The sequence below is a fragment of the Cimex lectularius genome, unplaced genomic scaffold (assembly GCF_000648675.2).
Source record: "Cimex lectularius strain Harlan isolate CLEC.00 unplaced genomic scaffold, Clec_2.1 scaffold22, whole genome shotgun sequence".
NCBI classification, from domain to species: domain Eukaryota; kingdom Metazoa; phylum Arthropoda; class Insecta; order Hemiptera; family Cimicidae; genus Cimex; species Cimex lectularius.
In genome coordinates this window covers 1,298,517-1,317,687 of record NW_019392657.1, presented here as the reverse complement: position 1 = coordinate 1,317,687, position 19,171 = coordinate 1,298,517, and the positions used below count along the sequence as shown (strand labels likewise).

The window sequence follows — 19,171 nt, the reverse complement described above, 5'->3', positions numbered from 1 at the left end:
CGAAAAAACTTAAAAAATAAAATTTTTCGCGTGTGGGTGTAAAAATTGCAAAAAATACAATTGTTATTGACAATAATCTCGACGGATTGTACGTGGGACGAGGGTCCTCTAAGAATAACATAAGGTCGAAGAAATTTTTATAAATCTGGCATTTGAATGGTTCGTTAATATAGAGGAATAATTTGAAATAAATAATCTAATATAAAATATACAAAATGGAAATAATAGTATTAATTATTCAGAAATCCTGAGATGCGGTTTGGTGTGATGTAGGTTTCAGAAAAACATTTTCTTTATCGTGCCAACGTTTCATCTTTATTGAGATGATCTTCAGGGCTCAAAGTGCCCTCTCAACACGACACGCAAGAATGGCACAATTACACAGAAGACAAACACTTTGAGCCCTGAAGATGATCTCAATAAAGATCGAAACGTTGGCACGATAAAGAAAATGTTTTTCTGAAACCTACATCACACCAGACCGCATCTCACGATTTCTGAATAATTATCGATAACGGTCATAAACCACCACACAATAGTATTAATAATAAGAATTTAGAGAAAATTAAGGAATAAAAGAATTTCCTGAACAAGACGAAAAATGTGAACTTAAAAGCTGAGAAAAGGATGGAAAAGTTTTCTTATGCAGCAAAAATAATATTATTGAACTATGTTGTCTGAATTTAATGGGAGATGAGATGTTGGTATTGGCAGGAGGGATTAAAAAGAGATACATGTTGCGGCTTTGTGGATTGGAAAAATAAGAGAATTCCAGAGATTTATGGCTCGAGCTAGGAAGGATCGGTCAAACGTGGAAGTTTTACGACGAGGTATAGGTTATTGGGAGATGAGCGGGTGTTAAGAGAGTGGATGGAAGATTTGAATTGAAGTAGCTGGAAAATATAGTGAGGTCGACGAGAATTCACGGAATGGTAAGGGAAAGAGCCTAGGAAATACTTTCTACGGAATGACTGATAAAGCCAGGTTTGAATACAAGTGTGACATGAGGTTCCCGAGAACTCTTCATCAAGACAAGAGGATCTTCAGCGTCCGCTCCTGGCCTATTCGGCCTTATTGGACGTTTTGATTCTCAAGATGAAAGCTGACGCACTTCTGCATACGACGGAATGGTGTTACCGCCGCAGCATTGGTGTAGAGGCGCCCCAGCCCGTAAGGGACAAGACAACCTCTCTCTCCGCTTGTCCACTCAGAATGGTCGGGCCCGCATTGTGCACCAGGTCGTATGCCGCACGCAAAGGGCTAACAGGCCGAAATACATCAGCCTGTTCTCCTGCGTATTCCCTAGATAGAGAAAGTGACTCTATCTACGAGAGTATTGGGGCTTCCCATAGCGTAGAAACTACCGGATCCACCCCAGCCGCGGTTTTGTTTTAGTGGTTTGCTAACCATCCCCTAGTTGAGCACCGCCTACGGTAAAACCTCCTGTCGAGCTCAGCCTATACCTGCCATGCGTCCGATCCTTCGCTTCCCCAAGGGTACCACGCCGGTCATACGCACAACAATGCAAAGCATACTCGAGAGAAACCGATTCACTACCCGTTTCTGTTCGCTTACTCACGCATTCGAGGGACTATTCAGCATAATCATCGCGTCCTCAACGCTTACACGCTGTCGTCCGGTCGCAACGTCTCTCTGAGGCCGGGGGTAATAACGCTGACCATACGCAAGCTTCACGAAGGTCACAAATAGAAGACTGCTCTGTCTAAGTTCCCGCCAGGGGCGTCACCACCACGAATCCGTTCCCAGAGTAACTAGGGCTGAATTTGGAACTTTTCAGTTACCCCGTGGTACAGATGGTCATACACCCTCCCCCGTCTATGCAGACAGGATCTGGTGCACTGGCCCTCGATACAAGTGTGACACTGGACATTCGCGGAATCCTGAAAATAAATCTGACAATAATTGACCAGCATCCGAAAGGCTCTTCGAGTTGAGAGCACGACCTGATGGTCCCTCGAGGATCTGAGCCGTAAAGAAGGAATAGTTCTTTGCTTCTAAAGAATAGATCATTCACGGTCACACATGGGCACTTGCTAGTGGGCCAATCCTCACACAGGTGTCCCTTTTGCAGAGAAAGGTTGCTCGATGTGTCCCACATAGTCGAAGCGTGTCCTGCCTTGGCTCTCTACAGGACGCGAGTAAGCATGCCGCCAGATTTAAAAGAGGTTCTCGGACACAGCAGCGAGTTTCAGGGTCCCCTGTTCCGCTTTTTGACTGAATTGGGAATTTTTTATTGTATATAGAAATTAAATTATGCATTTTGTGTTTCTGGGTTTTGAATGAGTGAATGCATTTATTGGTGTGAATGGGGAGGGGCTGATGGTGAAGTAGGTTCTTCACCGCCCCTCAGGTTGTGTGTATGACTTGAGTTGATGGCGGAAACTGTATATAAGCACCCCATCGACCCCAATTTAGATTAGTTTATCATAGTAAAAAGGTAGATGGAGGAATATCGAGTACTCCATCTACCAAAAAGAATGAGTGCGATCAATTTATATGTGTGACTGTGTGGTGCAGTATTTTACTTCCTCTCGGGGCTGAAATGATCTAGCTGTCGGATGCCCTTGCAAAAAAATGACCAGACGCTTATTTCGTTCCTTCGAAAGTCTATCGTAATATTCCACTATTTTCATTATTATTGGCGAAATTGGATTATTTGGTCATAGTATTTTTCCATAATAAAAAATCGAATTTGACCAACATTCGTTGAAAACTTCTTAATATTTCTAAAGTGATTTTTCTAGTAGGTGCATTGCAACATTAAAAATATGTCCGATAACTAAAATTTTTAAACAGTATTACAATTTTGTTTAAAAGTCAAACATTCAATGTTCGAATGAACATTTTTTTCTAGTATGTCTTGTCCTTGCTTTGTTTTAAATTTTTCTTCAACTAATTTGTACATTTTTTTTTAATTTAAAAGGAGAGGTTTCATTGTTTGAAAATAAGAAAAATCAGATGTCTCAGCCTAAATAAATCTGTTTTTCGGTTCATTATTTTTTCTAGGCATTTCTGGTTTTCATTTTCATTTTGAAATGTATTGTTCCATGGTACAACACACCTTCATACGCATGCTTTTCAAATCTAATTAAATCTTTTTGGCTCGGAAATCTGACAAAAACTGAATGACGGAAAACCAAATTTTCTTACATAATTAAGCCCCTAATTTGAACCAAAACCGCATGACGATTCTTCACTTTCCACTGCAAATTGGAATCCTTCAGAGCCAAAAGCTTTCAATATATTTAAAAAAATTAAGCATATTACTTAATTAATATATTTTGTACACAATTAGTTAATTTAAAATAAAAGAACCTATTAAAGATAAATAAATGTTCTAGTTTGGACATATGAGATATTTTTAAAACTTTTAAAAAATTTCTAATTTATTTTCCTCTGGAATTTCATATTTATTACAAAGATCTAATTGATAAATACGAAGGACGGGAAAAGAAAATATATTTACGAATTCGCCAACCTTTCTCAGGCTACAAATAAACGGAGCTTTGTTCATTGTTTTCTATTTATATTATGAAAAACTTCGCCAATTGTACGCCTTATCTGAGAAATCTGTTTATTCAAACTACGAAATAACCTTCAAACTTCTGAAAGATGGATTAATCTGAAAATCCTCATGGTTCCAAAACCGCCCAAATTGATTCGAAACATGCGAGACCAAGGATGAATACCAAAAGAATCTAGACTTTGTTTTCTTATTCAATTAAAAATAATTTGTTTTTCGATTCACAAATCTGCTACTCATTTAAAAAGTGGGTTTTGCTTGTAGTTCTTTACCAAAAACAGTATTTTCTAATAATAATAAAAAAAGATCGCCAATATTGAAATAATCGTTCGAAATAATAAAATTAATTGACTTGATAGTCTTGACGATTTTATAAAAATCATTTTCAGTAAGTGTAAAATATTTTAGACTAGACTTCCTCCATGTCTCAGCAGTCAAGGTTTATTGTTTCATTCTTATTTTTAAAACGTTAACTGAGAACAAAGGTAACGTCATCAATCATTCCTGATGAAGGACTAATAGCTTTTTATTTCCTTTTGTAATTATGAAGTAAGATATGGATGGATCAACATGGAGACATATTTTTCTGTTCTGTATGTTATGAATCGAGAGGTCTTGTATAATTGTATATACAATTTTATTGTTCTATTCTGTAAAATTATTTTGTATATTTTGTACTTGGGACTGGAAAATAAGAAATTTCTTGAGATTCCATGTTACCTTACTCTTTCACTTGTCGATGGTTTTTATTTTTAGATCCAACTAGACTGTTTTTGAAAGAATGTTGCTCGTTCACAGGTTTATTTCGTCTTCCCGTCTCAGCGGCCCTTCGACAGACGAAAATAGGCTTGATACTCGATTTACGGAATAACCGAGGGAAAGGGGTCGACACACGAGTGAATATGCTATTGGGTTCAACGGCGAAAAACCGCAGGGCATTGTCGACCTGTTTGTCGACGGCACTTTCGCCTGTCAGCTGGGATCCTTAATGGGAAGAAAGCTTTCTCAACGTCAGACCGTTTACCTGGCTTTGAAGACGGTCTATCGCTCTACCAAATGGCATTTGACGTATTTATCCCTAGTTTTTAAATTTAGTAGAAATCGGAAATCGCGTGAAAAGCCTAGAAAAAAACTGAACCGAAAAACACATGGGGCGAAAACGCTCTTTTGTTCGCTTTAGGTAGTGACTTCTGTTCTTTCTCTATTTCCAACAACGAATCTTCTCCCTTTTAAATTTAAATAAAATACTCCAAATAGTTTGAACAGCCAAAATAATCAAGCTAAAAATAAACTAAATCTAAACATTTTGATTGTGACAATCCACCAGCTAGAAAAAGTGGCGAACAGCCAAAATGACAACCGGATTGCCTGAGAGAACATAAAGGCTCCCATATTAGAACTTTCTCACGAAACGATCACAGTTCAAAATGCAGAAAAGTTTCGATTACATTTGACTGCAGACGACTGCGACATGCTATCTCATGACAGCCACACATGTGTATTTTGTTAGGTTAGTTTTATGTTACCAACTGATTCAAATTTGTAAAAAAGGTCCACGGGGTCTGCTGAGTACATATCACTATAGACAATCAAAGTTGCTTTAACGCCACGCTAGAAAGCTAGCTAAAAGCTGGTAATATGGCTTACTTTTTCTATCATGAGAGCAACTGATTAAAGTGTGTAGAAAAATACCACGGATATCTGTACAGTCCAGAGAAAACGCGATGTTGCTTTCATGCCTAAGTCTATATGCAATGACCATTAATACACATTAATGAAATTATTATAGTTTAATTCCTAGTCTCTAAGTAACAAATTGTAGCCTTTCAAGGTGTTCTTTCACAGGTGCCATCTAGATCAACGTACCGTCTAGATCTCAAGACACGTAGCCATAGTTTTTTAGGTTAGTTCTACGTTACCGATTAATTTTTTGGAGAACAATACAACTAAGCCTACTCAGTCCATAGACTATAGACAACCAACGTTAGGGTCAAGCTAGAAAGCTAGTTGAAAGATGGTAATATGGTGTACAATTAATAACTGAATCTTTACCGGTTGCTTTGAGGGAAATGTGAACATCTGATTAAAGTTTGTAGACAAAAATATCACAAGATGTCTGCATAGTCAACGCGATGTTGATTTCAGGTCTAAGTCTTAAGCTAGGAAGTTACCTCAATGCGTGTAAGGTTGTTCATTACAGTTTAATATACAATAATTATTACAGTTTAGTCCGCTTAGTTACAAATTATAGCCATCTAAGTTCTTTTTCACAGGTGATATCTCACATTATAGGATTTATTATACTTTAATATACAATGATAATTAATACATATTAATGCAATAGGTAAATTCTCTGGTCTCTAAGTAAAAAATTATAAGCCTTGTAAGTTTTTTCACAGGTGCCGTCTAGATCGATATGCCATCTAGATCTCACGACACACAATTAATAGAAACCATACGCGTGTGTTTGGTTAGGTTGTTCAATGCTATTAACTGATTAAAGTTTATAGACAAATACCACAGATATCTGCAAAATCCATAGTCAAAGCGGTGTTACTTTCAGACCTAAGTATTAAGCAAGGAAACCAGCTCAAAGCGTGTGTTTTTTTTAAATACACTTTAATATGTAATGATAATACATATTAATGCAATAGGTTAATTCACTGGACTGTAAGTAACAAATTATAAGCCTTGTAAGTTTTTTCACAGGTGCCATCTAGATCTATGTGCCTTCTAGATCTCACGACACGTCATAGATACCACACGTGTGTGTTTTGTTAGGTTGTTCAATGTTATTAACTGATTAAAGTTTATAGAAAGATACCACAGATGTCTGAAGAATCCATAGTCAACGCGGTGTTACTTTCAGATCTAAGTCTTAAGAAAGGAAGCCGACTGAAAGCGTGTATACTTTAATATACATTGATAATTAACACACATTAATGCAATTTTTATAGGTTAGTTCACTGGTTTCTAAGTAAAAAATTATAAGCCTTGTAAGTTTTTTCACAGGTGCCATCTAGATCGATATGCCATCTAGATCTCACGACACGTCATAGATACCACACGTGTGTGTTTGGTTAGGTTAGTTCACTGCTTACAGTTTGAAGAATGCCACAAAGTGTACTGAGTACACAGATAACCAACGGTGCTTTCAAGCCAAGCTAGAAAGCTACCTGAAACCTGGTAATATGTTCTATAGTTTCTAATTGAGCCTTTAGCAGCTTTGCTTTGCTTGTTAATTGTGAACCACCGATTAAAGTTTGTAGAAAAATAACACGAATGTCTTAGATCCCAAGACACAAGATAGCTGCCAAAGGATTTGATTTTGTTCGGTTGTTCCATGTTGACAACTGATTAAAGTGTGTAGAACAAAGAAGGCTATAGACTAAAGACAACCAATGTTGCTTTCAAGACTTAAAGTATCAAGCTATTGGTTGTGTGCTTTGCAAGTTCACTGTTACCAACTTACGTTTGTAGAATAATACCTGAAATAAGCACAAACCACGGTAGATAGAAAAAAGCCAAAACTCGTCGTAAATGACCAAACTGCAAGTTCAACACCCCAGAAGTCAAGAAGAAATCTTACAAGAAAGTGAATATATCTCTAGGAATGTGAGCCCTGTGCATTTAAAGTACGATATTTCCCATTAGCATTTTACGTTTAAGGATTATCGGAGAATTATGATTCATGAACCCCGACTAGGAGAGCCGAGCGCATCGGATGCAACTCTCATACAAAAAGGAAATTGAATTCTTCAAGTTGATCCAAGTCCGTCTCTGCGCCTTATTTAGAAATATAAACAAACCCCTGGGGAAATTTATCATAATGGATCAGCTAACAAGCCCATGGCCAGGTGAAGAATGAACGCCAATGGGAAGATGAAGACGTCAATTATTTTTTTCCGCGACCCGCCGTCGATAAACTAGTGACGAATGGGCAATTAAAGCCTCCACGGATGTCTCTCATGAAAATGGTATCTTCGATCCCAAACTGCGTTTGTTATTGTCCGGCTCGTCACAATTTATAAATGGTTTTCAGCCTCTAATTGCCTCCAATGGGCTGTTTCTTGAGAATCGAAGAGATAAAACCCAAAGGGTCTGCCTTCCTTTCGGAATCCCTATTTTGTTTTTTGTCACGGCCCTCGATAAATACACGCCACCACTTAACCGCCGTTGTTTTTGATTCGAATAATTAGTTATCCAATTGGATGTTCACCGCCCTTATTCGAGCTCAAACTCAGAAACAAACGAAACAAAAACCCGATAGGACTTCAGCTGTTGAAGTTTTCTAAACAACGCCTAGACTGCAGTTCTAGTTAATCGGGCAAAAAATTCTCGAGGATACGGCAGGAAATCCAATTAGCTTCTCAGAGTGAGACATCTGCCGCGGCTTTTTCCTTTCAGGCATTTTCGAATGTACAAGGAATGTTCAACATCTTCCACGCTAATTGATAACACACAGTGGAAGAACAATTTAAAAGACGATCTGTTGAAGACATCTGTCATCATTTTAGTACAAAAGATCTCTTTTCTGTAATGGAAAAGGAATCAAATAGAAAGATTCCATATACTTTGTTTATTATATATCCAACTCGACAGTCTAGACTTGACCAAAAGGTATGTCGTTTAATATACATAATGTGGGAAGTTTATGGACCGACAAACGTCTGAGGTCATCGCCGGCCTTCTGCGTGTTTTCCTTCTTTTTCCGGTCTTTCACACATTTAGCATTTGTTGTTGTATTTTGTTTTAAACTGAAACCTTTAGGGTCTCGATCTTTTACTGAATCTCTGGTTTTACATGAAACCTACGTCAATATCCTAAAACGCTAGCATCTCGTTTCTACCTAAGGTTGTCAACTATGACGAAAACATACAATACATATTTATTCATCTCCACCCGATGCAAACATAGAAGTCTGATAAATTAACATAAACACAACACTAACACATATACATTTACAATCCCAATAGCTCTGAGGTTCAGAAACAGCAATCTACCCTATGTCCTAACACTAATTGTTATCCAGCTCAGTTCTTAGAAATTTAATTGTTAATTACAACTTCAACGTTTAAGTGAGACGTGTCGTTGTTAGTTTTATGTCAAGGTTTATTGTGTATGGCCGAATTTATAACATTTCTTTGGATTTGAAACGTCTGACTAGGTTTTGCTGAACAAGTATTCGGCTTATTGAATATTGTCGAGTCTAATCCAAAAGTGACCATCCTTGCGAAACGTCATCAGCAAAACCAATCATGAAATAAAATCATTTTGGTATCTCGGAACGGCTTATTTTAAAACGTAACCTCCCAATCCTTAATTCTAAAAAAGTTATCCCCGATCATCAATTTGGATTTCGTGACGGTCACTCAGCAGTTCAGCAGTGCCACCGAGTTGTAGATGTTATTTCTGCCTTTCTTGAGTTGGCCCAGGCCTTCGATCGAGTTTGGCACCCGGCTTGCTGTTCTCGCTCAAGGACATCCTTCCCTCAACCTATTACCTTATCCTTCGAAGCTACCTCACTGACCGGTACTTCCGAGAAGACGCAGATCCTTCAGTCTTCCCCAAACCACCTTGTCCTTGCGTTCCGCAGGGCAGTGTTCTGGCGCCCGTACTGTACCAAGTGTACACGGCAGACCTCCCATCCCATCCTCAAACTACCACTCTAACCTTTGCAGACGATACAGCGATACTTTCAAACAATTCTGATCCAGTTATTTCCAATCGAAACCTTCAAGAACACCTCATACTACTGGAATCATGGTGTAAAATAAAAGACTCAAATTCAACCCGGAAAAATCCACCAACATAACCTTCACCCTCCGCAAAAAGATCCCTCCTCCAGTCTACTTCAATCAAATACCCCTCTCAATTGCGGACAAGGTAGGACTTTACATTGACAAACGTCTGACGTGGAATCCCCCACACGACTGAAACGGCAAGAAGTTATGAAACGTTACAGAGCACTTTCACGACTTCTTGACAGACTTCTAACCAACCTCTCTTAAACAAAAGACTACTTTATATCACCCTAGTATAGCCAATATGGACTTATGGACTGGAAGTGTGGGGTTCAGCCAAGCATTCCAATATCCTACGCATCCAAAGAGCCCAATCCATCATCCTCAGAAAAATCCTATGCTCCCTTTTATGTGTCCAACGACACTACCCATATAGACCTAAATATTCCTTTTGCCCAAGATGTAATCCACTCCCGTTACCAAAAATTTTTCATAAACCTCCCAACCACTATAAATCCTCAAATTCAAATACTCACATCCCGACGAATTCCTTCCAACCCTCTTCGCCGACTAAACGATGGCCACGGGATCTTCTATCCATTGAACCATTGAATAAAGAATAGTTAGGAGTACTACCAGTGGGTTGTTTCTCCACTCATGTTTTCTTAATGATTTATTCATACATTATTACTAGATATCAAACTACAGGTAGTTGTAATATACAATAAAAAAAAAGTATCTCAGACAATGTACAGCTGTAAACTCAGGCATAGAAAATATTGTTTGAAGATCAAAAACGGACCCATTTTTATCTATTAATATACGGTTTCTAACTGAACCTTTGGCAGTTCGGATTTTCTTCGGCAAACTGTTACCAACCAAAGTTTGTAGAAAAATAGCACACTTGCAGAGTTCATGGTCTATAGACAATATCGCGATGCTGCTTTCAGGTCTAAAGCTAAAAGGTTAGCTAAAAGCTGATAAATAGTTTCTCTGAACCGTTAGCTGTTTTGCTTTAGGAAGCTGTTACCAACTTTGTATCCAGAGTCCATAGTCTATAGAAAGCCTTGCATGCTGCGTTCAGGCCTCAATCTTAAGCTAGAAAGCTAGCTGAAAGCTAATAATATATATTTTTTAACTGTACCTTTGGCTGTTCGGATTTTCTTTAGCAAACTGTTACCAACCAAAGTTTGTAGAAAAATAGCACACTTGCAGAGTTCATAGTGTATAGACAATATCGCGATGTTGCTTTCAGGTCTAAAGTTAAGAGGTTAGCTAAAAGCTGATAAATAGTTTCTCTGAACCATTAGCTGTTTTTGCTTTAGGAAGCTGTTACCAACTTTGTATCCAGAGTCCATAGTCTATAGAAAGCCTTGCATGCTGCGTTCAGGCCTCAGTCTTAAGCTAAAAAGCTAGCTGAAAGCTAATAACATACAGTTTCTAACTGTACCTTTGGCAGTTTGGATTTACTTTAGCAAACTGTTACCAACCAAAGTTTGTAGAAAATTAGCACACTTGCAGCGTTCATAGTCTACAAAAACCCTACACGCTGTTTCTGGCCTCTGTCTTAAGTTAGAAAGCTATATAGTTTCTAACTGAACCTTCCGCAGTTTTGATTTGCTTTTGCAAACTGTGATTACAGTCTGTAGAAAACGATGAGTGATGATAAGTGAAAACCGAACTACAGGTTCAGAATTTAATTGCGATTTCATCTTGTAACCTGCCAATTATTTAACTGGCGATCGGCATACCGTTAAGCAATGACTCGGTAGATTTGTTGAGGTCTAGTCCAAAAGTGACCATCCAGGCTGCTATATGGGACCAATTGGTACTAGTTACAGTAGTATTTTTATATACAGATTGTCGTGGGAAGTTATTGTATATGTCGGAAATTTATACAACAGGAAAATCTATCGGGGGTTTGATAATTGGAGATACAAGAGGATTCTATGTTCTTACTTAACAGGTTTGATTTAACATGTATAATCTTGCATTATATTATTAATGCTTTTGAATATATAATATTACCCTCTGGCAAATATCAATGATCCGCCTACACGTAGGTGTGAGAATTTTATTCTCCTAACGAACAAGCCACGACTCAGCGGGTCAAATTGCCCATCAATCCGACGTTATAATCCACCGTGTAACTTTTAATAAGTGGTGAATAAAAAAAAAGAAATCGGTGGGATGATGACTTAACAGAAATGTATTATTCAAGCCGGGGCTGAGGCAAGCGGTGTTGGTGTCTGTTGACTGGGGGGGGGGGGCCAATAATTATTCGAATCGACATGCTAATGGATGATACAGGCTGTTCGTATATGTCAGGATTACCATTAGGGCCGAGAAGTGGGCATATAATTCCTACGGTTTTATTGCGATTCTCAAAGACATTCCATAATGTTTCCTTTCAGACGGGTTTTACAGACGGGAACCATAATTCCTGCGTCCCGTAACGCGTTGTTGTCACTGCCGCCATAGACGTGCTGGAGAACATTTCTTCATACATATGTTTTATAATGTTCCTAATTAGCCGACGGCCTCTTTAGTTATCTCTATTCTTGTCCCAGGTTAGAAAATTGGAACTGACGAGAAACCAGTCCCGATCTATGTTTATTAACAATCGTAACAATTTTACACAATATTCAACTCGTTTCAGAAATAAATATCCTTTCAGGACACCCATTTGATTATCATCTTTCACTCTTTATTGCAGAGAGATGTCCAACTTATAATATAAACAAATCGCATGTTTATTATTAATTTGGAACTGATTTTATTGTTCAAAAGATTCTTCGGCTCACACTTTTATGCAATTCCACATTCCCAAACCTCAAACTATACCGCTTTTAGTATTTGATTGTGTTTTTTATGTAAGGTTGAAATGAAAAAGTTAGTGTCACGAGCGGGATTCGAACCCACGACCTTCGGCTCAATACGCCGCTGTTCTAACCACTTGAGCTATCGTGACTTCAATCCGCTCGAACACCAACCAACTTCCCGCTTCAACCTACCTATAAATAAATCACATATTTATTATTAATTTGGAACTGATTTTAAGTCAGATTGTTCAAAATATACTTCGGCTCACACTTTTATGGAATTCCACATTCCCAAACCTTAAACTATACCGCTTTTAGTATTTGATTTATTTTTTTATGTAAGGTTGAAATGGAAAAGTTAGTGTCACGAGCGGGATTCGAACCGACGACTTCAATCCGCTCGGACACTAACTCCTCATCTCAACCTCATCTCAATGGCAAAAAGGAGGTAAAATTCGAAAGGTCGGTTGAAGTTGGAAGTTGGTATCCGAGCGGATTGAAGTCACGATAGCTCAAGTGGTTAGAACAGCGGCGTATTGAGCCGAAGGTCGTGGGTTCGAATCCCGCTCGTGACACTAAATTTTCCATTTCAACCTTACATTTTAAAAAAATCAAATACTAAAAGCGGTATAGTTTGAGGTTTGGGAATGTGGAATTCCATAAAAGTGTGAGCCGAAGTATCGTTTGAACAATCTGACTTAAAATCAGTTCCAAATTAATAATAAACATGCGATTTATTTATAGGTAGGTTGAAGTGGGAAGTTGGTGTCCGAGCGGATTGAAGTCACGATAGCTCAAGTGGTTAGAGCAGCGGCGTATTGAGCCGAAGGTCGTGGGTTCGAATCCCGCTCGTGACACTAACTTTTCCATTTCAACCCTTCATAAAAAAAATAAATCAAATACTAAAAGCGGTATAGTTTGAGGTTTGGGAATGTGGAATTCCATAAAAGTGTGAGCCGAAGTATCTTTTGAACAATCTGACTTAAAATCAGTTCCAAATTAATAATAAACATGCGATTTATTTATAGGTAGGTTGAAGGGGGAAGTTTGTTGGTGTCCGAGCGGATTGAAGTCACGATAGCTCAAGTGGTTCGAGCAGCGGCGTATTTAGCCAAATGTCGTGGGTTCGAATCCCTCTCGTGACGTTGACTTTTTCATTTCAACCAATACCTTACATAAACATAAATTAATTGTAATTTTACTGTTAGATTACGTATAGATACACAAAATAAATGTTTACTCTTTCAAGCAAATGGAATTTTTTAATCTAGTTCAGTTTTGAGGTTAGATTTCCAACAAAACTGCTAAAATGCTACAAAATGGCTACCGACAATGGAGTCATATCAGCTCCCAATACACTTTTATAAAGCCATGTTAGTTTGGAATAATTATTATTTTAAAAGAGACAAAATCTATTTTTCGCTTTCCAACAGCTCAACCCAAGCTGTAATTCAAAAAATTTGATTAAAGCTCTGACCACTTTTAAAAACATATTTTCACTCTTAATGAAGGCAGTTCGGGTTCTTCAAACGATTCTTCGGCTCGCACTGTTGCTGGAAGTGATCGCGTGGAAACTCCGCGTTTATTTCCCCACGGGAACGGCGCTTTTTATCTCCCTCGAGTCGTAAATCTCGAGTGTAAACAAATTGGTCAGTTTATACGCTCCGTAAACAGAAGAAGAAAAAAATAATCCAAAACGCGCGAGATTTTTTTCTTTTGCAACGCGTCTCCCGTCCGTCCCGCCAAACAATGTTATGGAGACGTCTGACCGCCAGGCAGTAAAAACGTTTTCATGCTGTTTTACGGTTTATTTGTTGAAACAAGAGGAGGGGGGACTTTTGTATAAAAGGCGAAACCGGACTCACCCCCTGGCGTGTTTTATTACGAGCAACCGGTGTTGACCCTCTGGACGCGTCGAGCCGGTTAGAAGTAGTCGACAACTTAACGATAAATTTAAATATTTTATCTTCCTCAGTTATAAAATTTTTTCGGGGCAATTTACACACCGGGGATTCACAAGATGAAGATAAATCAGTCAATTTACCACAGACAAAAGACCCAAAATGGACTGTCCGCAGGATATTAAATCTGAAATGTTTACTTCTTATCTTGCTGGTAGTGAAAAGTAAAAGAAGACGGCGAATGTCATCTGTAGGTGGCACGTCCTCTTCTAATTGGCCCATAAATGGTCCAGATTCCCTTTCCCAACATTTTGGCTCATGTAAAATTTCAAACAAGCATTCCACGCATTTATTCTTCAAAATTCATCCTAATAAACCAATCGCGGTCAATTTACCAAAACGCTTTATACAAGGCCGGAAAATCTAAGATCCTATCATCTATGTTAAACGGGATAAACTTTTTTCTTAATTGTAATTTTTTTTCATAGGTCACATAATTAATCATACTATGACACTGTCTATTAGCTAACAAACTATTTTAGAACCATTAATTCTCCTCAATACTTCGTTTTGATACTTGAAATCAAACATTAGTAATGTAATAATTTATCAAGATAAGAAAAATCTACAACCAGGAAAATTTACAAATCCGGGTTATCACAGTGTAAAAACAAATGATTCACAATTGTCTGTTTTGACATATAAAAATGCAACATTATTCAAAGAAAAACGCTTAGTTCAGCAGATTTACAATTTTCAACAACCCAACTCAAATATAGTCGACTCTGCATCTTAAGGAACTCTGATGAAGACGAAATTAACAAAGGGACGTAATCAGACACCCATTATTAAAAATGGGGACTGACTACACGATCCCGGAAACAATCTTCACAACTTCCTATAAAGTCTCAACAGACTATAAAGGAGAGGAAGAACCCAGGAAAGCACCAGATACAATGATATGGTATACGGATGGCTACAACAATCAAACTCATTAGGGAAGTACACTTCGGTCTTTCAAGCAGAAATACATGCCATCAACGCTTGTCCTGGAAAATCTTAAAAGAGGTTACACTGACAAAAATATCCTCATAAGATCAGACAGCCAAGCAGCTATTAAAGCATTGGCATGTAAAAGAATTACATCAAAACTAGTCAGTGAATGTATCCAAAATCTCCAAAACCTGGGAGAACACAACAACCTGATGATATCTTGGGTGCCAGGGCACAGGGGAATTCTGGGTAACGAAGAGGCGGACAAACTGGCCAGAAGAGGATCTGCAAGACCATACATAGGCCCCGAACCTATCCTTGGGATAACAAAAACAAACATAGATTCCTCCATCGCAGAATGGATCCAAACAAAACAAAGAGAGAAGTGGATAAACTCTAGCGGTGCTAGACATAGTAAACTTATGCTGAAACAACCCTCACCAAAATTGGCAAAAACACTGCTGCAATTGGAGAGGGCAAAACTCAGAGGAGTGGTGGGACTACTAACCGGTCACTGGTATCTGAGAAAACATCTACACAACATGGGTATATACAGCGATGACCCCATTTGCAGATTATGTAATGAGGAGGAGGAAACAGCCACTCATATCATCTTCGAATGCGAAGCAACAGCTCAATGGAGGTTTAACCTAACGTACGAAAAAGACTCAGGGAACCAAATTGCAGCAATAACAGTCAATGACCTGATACTTCTGAGAAGAAGGATTGAGTCTATTGACTAAACTAGGGAACTAGGAAGATACAATAAACCAGAAGGCTGCAATGCCTGGGGAATACAAGCCCCGCTTCCCGGCATCCCTTCCACCATACCATACCAACAAAGGGACGTCCAAGTAGGTGGGTATAAGAATAAACTACATTTAATTGAATAGGCATTAAATTAGAGATTAATTAGAAGACATTTAATTAATCTTAAAAGATGTTATTTTTGATGTATTAATTTCATTGTTGGTTAACGTAAAAAGAAAAATGTTCTACGAATTCAAATAAAAATTTATATCTAGGGGTCTGTAGAGGTGCTAAAACTAAATTTCATAATTATTCAGAAATCGTGAGATGCGGTCTGGTGTGATGTAGGTTTTAGAAAAACATTTTCTTTTTAATTTGGTACGATTGAAAGAGATAAATCAACAACATACTGCTTTTTTGCATATTTTAATAAACATTTTGTAGGAAAAGTTGGTCAGAAAATGGTCAAAATTGACCTCATTGTCGTAATTTTAGTGCTATAGAAGCCTTAGAAATGCGCGGAAATCGCTTTAAATTAATTTTTCGACTGATAATTTTGACTGCCTGACTGACATTCATAGAGCAAGCTCATTTTTCGACATCATTTTTGTCAAAAGATAATGGAACGATTTTCATGGTAGGCAATTCGTTTTAAAGAAATTGACAAGTGCATTTTTAAATTGTATCAAACATTAAAATCGAACTATTATTTCAATTAAAAAAAGAGGTTTTCATTTATGACAAATACTTTTATATTTTTTGAACATTTTTTTATAGAAAATCTTTATATATTTTAATGGTATGTCGTTAAAAAGCTACGTTCCTCTTTCAAATTGTCTCTTTGACGTTAAAATCCTTTTAGGCGTTTTTGAATTATACTCGTTTCAACTAGACATCCCGATAGCTTCTTAAAAATCTGAACATTTTTTGAGGTCATAAAATCGATAAATTTAAAAAATAAAAATTTATATCTAGGGGTCTGTAGAGGTGCTAAAACTAAATTTCATAATTATTCAAAAATCGTGAGATGCGGTCTGGTGTGATGTAGGTTTCAGAAAAACAGTTTCTTTATCGTGCCAACGTTTCGATCTTTATTTAGATCATCTTCAGAGCTCAAAGTGTTTGTCTTCTGTGTAATTGTGCCATTCTTGCGTGTCGTGTTGCGAGGGCACTTTGAGCCCTGAAGATGATCTCAATAAAGATCGAAACGTTGGCACGATAAAGAAACTGTTTTTCTGAAACCTACATCACACCAGACCGCATCTCACGATCTCTAAATAAATAAACAATATATGTTTAGAAAAAATAAATACAAACATAATGGTAATATCGCCAGGACACTATTTGCATAAAAAGGGGAAAGATATTCGGACATAAAAATCACTGATCATTAGAAAAAAGTCTAAATGTTTATTTTTTATTATTATTATTATTATTTTTAATATAAAACCTTTCAAATTTACAGGCTGTGATGAATCCAGACATCAAAGAACCAAATTTATAACCATGCTTTTGTTGATTACATCAGCATCAACAGGCTTTTACAAACTTTAATTAGCACATTAAATTTATCGTTAGTTTCCGATTGGGCAGATATCATCTTACACGCAGGTATGAAGGGCCAAAGATTTTTATAAAATGATAAACAATGGAAATAATAAAGGATAAATTTTTATTAATTTATCCCGTATTCTCAACTTTTTCTCTTCGATTTTTCTAATTGAACCTGACCACATGTAAGTCTTTTTTAAAAAGGATTGAACTCCACTCTCACCCCATCATTTACAATTTCTACATGTAAGTCTTGTTAAGATTAACCTGGGAATTGTTTAAAATATTTAGGTCGGTGAGTTAAGTGGTAAATTAAAATGTTTCGGACAGTTCTATCAGGCTCAGGTATTTCGGCTGTCCGACATAATCAATAGGCAGAGCGGTTAATCATACCTGATATTTCATAGTGAAGGTATATTTCATCAGCAGGTCGCACATGATTGACTAGTCGTGAGGTGCAGAAGTCTTAAAGCAACACAAAAAACAGGCATTTTTTAATTAAATTTAAAATAAATTCAACCACTTTCTGTTATACATTGAACTATTTTAATTTTTTTCGAGAAAAAAATTATTTACTGCCTGCAATGAATTTGACTGGAGTTCTTTATTATTTTTATTAATAATATAAAAATGACACATGTTAAACTGCTAGGGTACTAAATTAGTAAAGTGCACCACTGCTTAGACTTTAAATTGACGATTTTTTCCTATCTTTTTGACATAAGTATTTTACATAAACGGTTTTCTATGCGATAAATTAATCCTGTGTGTCTTAAACCATAAAAAATATCGAGATATAAAATTCTATCTTTGAAAATCCACTGGCATTCGTCAATATTTTATTATCGTAACTTGACTACTTGAATTTAGCCTGTATTCATAGAAAACCCAAACAAGTACTTGATATTTGAAAATTGAAATATTAATTATATAAAAAAAGACATTGCCTTGCCAGTTAATTGATAGAAAATAACGTTTATCCGTGATGCAGTGTGGACGATTTTTTCTACCTCTGTTTTATGTAAATGCTTTTTATCAGTTAAGTTAGTCGTGTGTGCGTCTGAAATCATGCAAAACATGATCAGTTATCAAATTCTATATTTGAATATCCGTTGACATTCCTCAACCTTTTGTCGCCAGTGTAAATATTGTTTTTATTATTTATTTAATTATTTTAATCGTTCCTTGACTATCTTGCATTGAGTCTGTATTCAAAGAAAATCGAATAAAGTACTTCATACTTGATAACAGAAATATTAATTATTTAAAAAAAAAAATTCATGGGCAGGGGTGAAATTTTAAAGGACAATTTTTCTTATCTATTTTTATGTAAAATATTGCAATAGAACTTAATACATAGTTTATACAAATGCTTTGATATGGGACAAGTTAGAGATGTCTTAAACCATAAAAAATATGGAGATGTAAAATTCCATGTTTGAAAATCCGTTGGCACTCCTCAACGTTTTTCGATAGCGTAGATATTTTTTTAAAAAATTTATTTAATTATTTTAACGTTCCTTGACTATCTTCTATTTAGCCTATATTCAAAGAAAATCGAACAAAATACTTATTAAATATGCTATGAAGTTTCGTCATGACTAGGGCTGTGAAATATATGCATTTGCATATTTTTCCTGATTAACTAAAACATCCAATATTAACAAACTGTATATGTTTTGAAGCATTTAGAATCAATTTAAGCTATATTTGTTTTGCATATTTGTGCATATATTGCCATAAATGCATATTTTTGTATAAGTGGGTTATAATTGCATATCTTTTTACATATCCGGCATATCGGTATTTGGCACGTCAAATTTTAATGTTTCTGAGCAGGCAAAAAGAAAAATTCTCCGAAAAAGA

The 19,171-nt window shown here is 36.8% G+C and overlaps 1 protein-coding gene and 1 non-coding gene across 4 annotated transcripts in view; one reads left to right on the top strand and one right to left on the bottom strand.

Moving 5' to 3' along the window:
- LOC106665698 overlaps positions 1-19,171 on the bottom strand; it is a 31,938-nt gene that overhangs the window by 10,977 nt on the left and 1,790 nt on the right. The gene's annotated exons all lie outside the window — the stretch shown is intronic.
- On the top strand, positions 12,894-12,967 carry Trnan-auu. The gene has a single exon. It is a non-coding gene; the product is annotated as a tRNA-Asn (tRNA).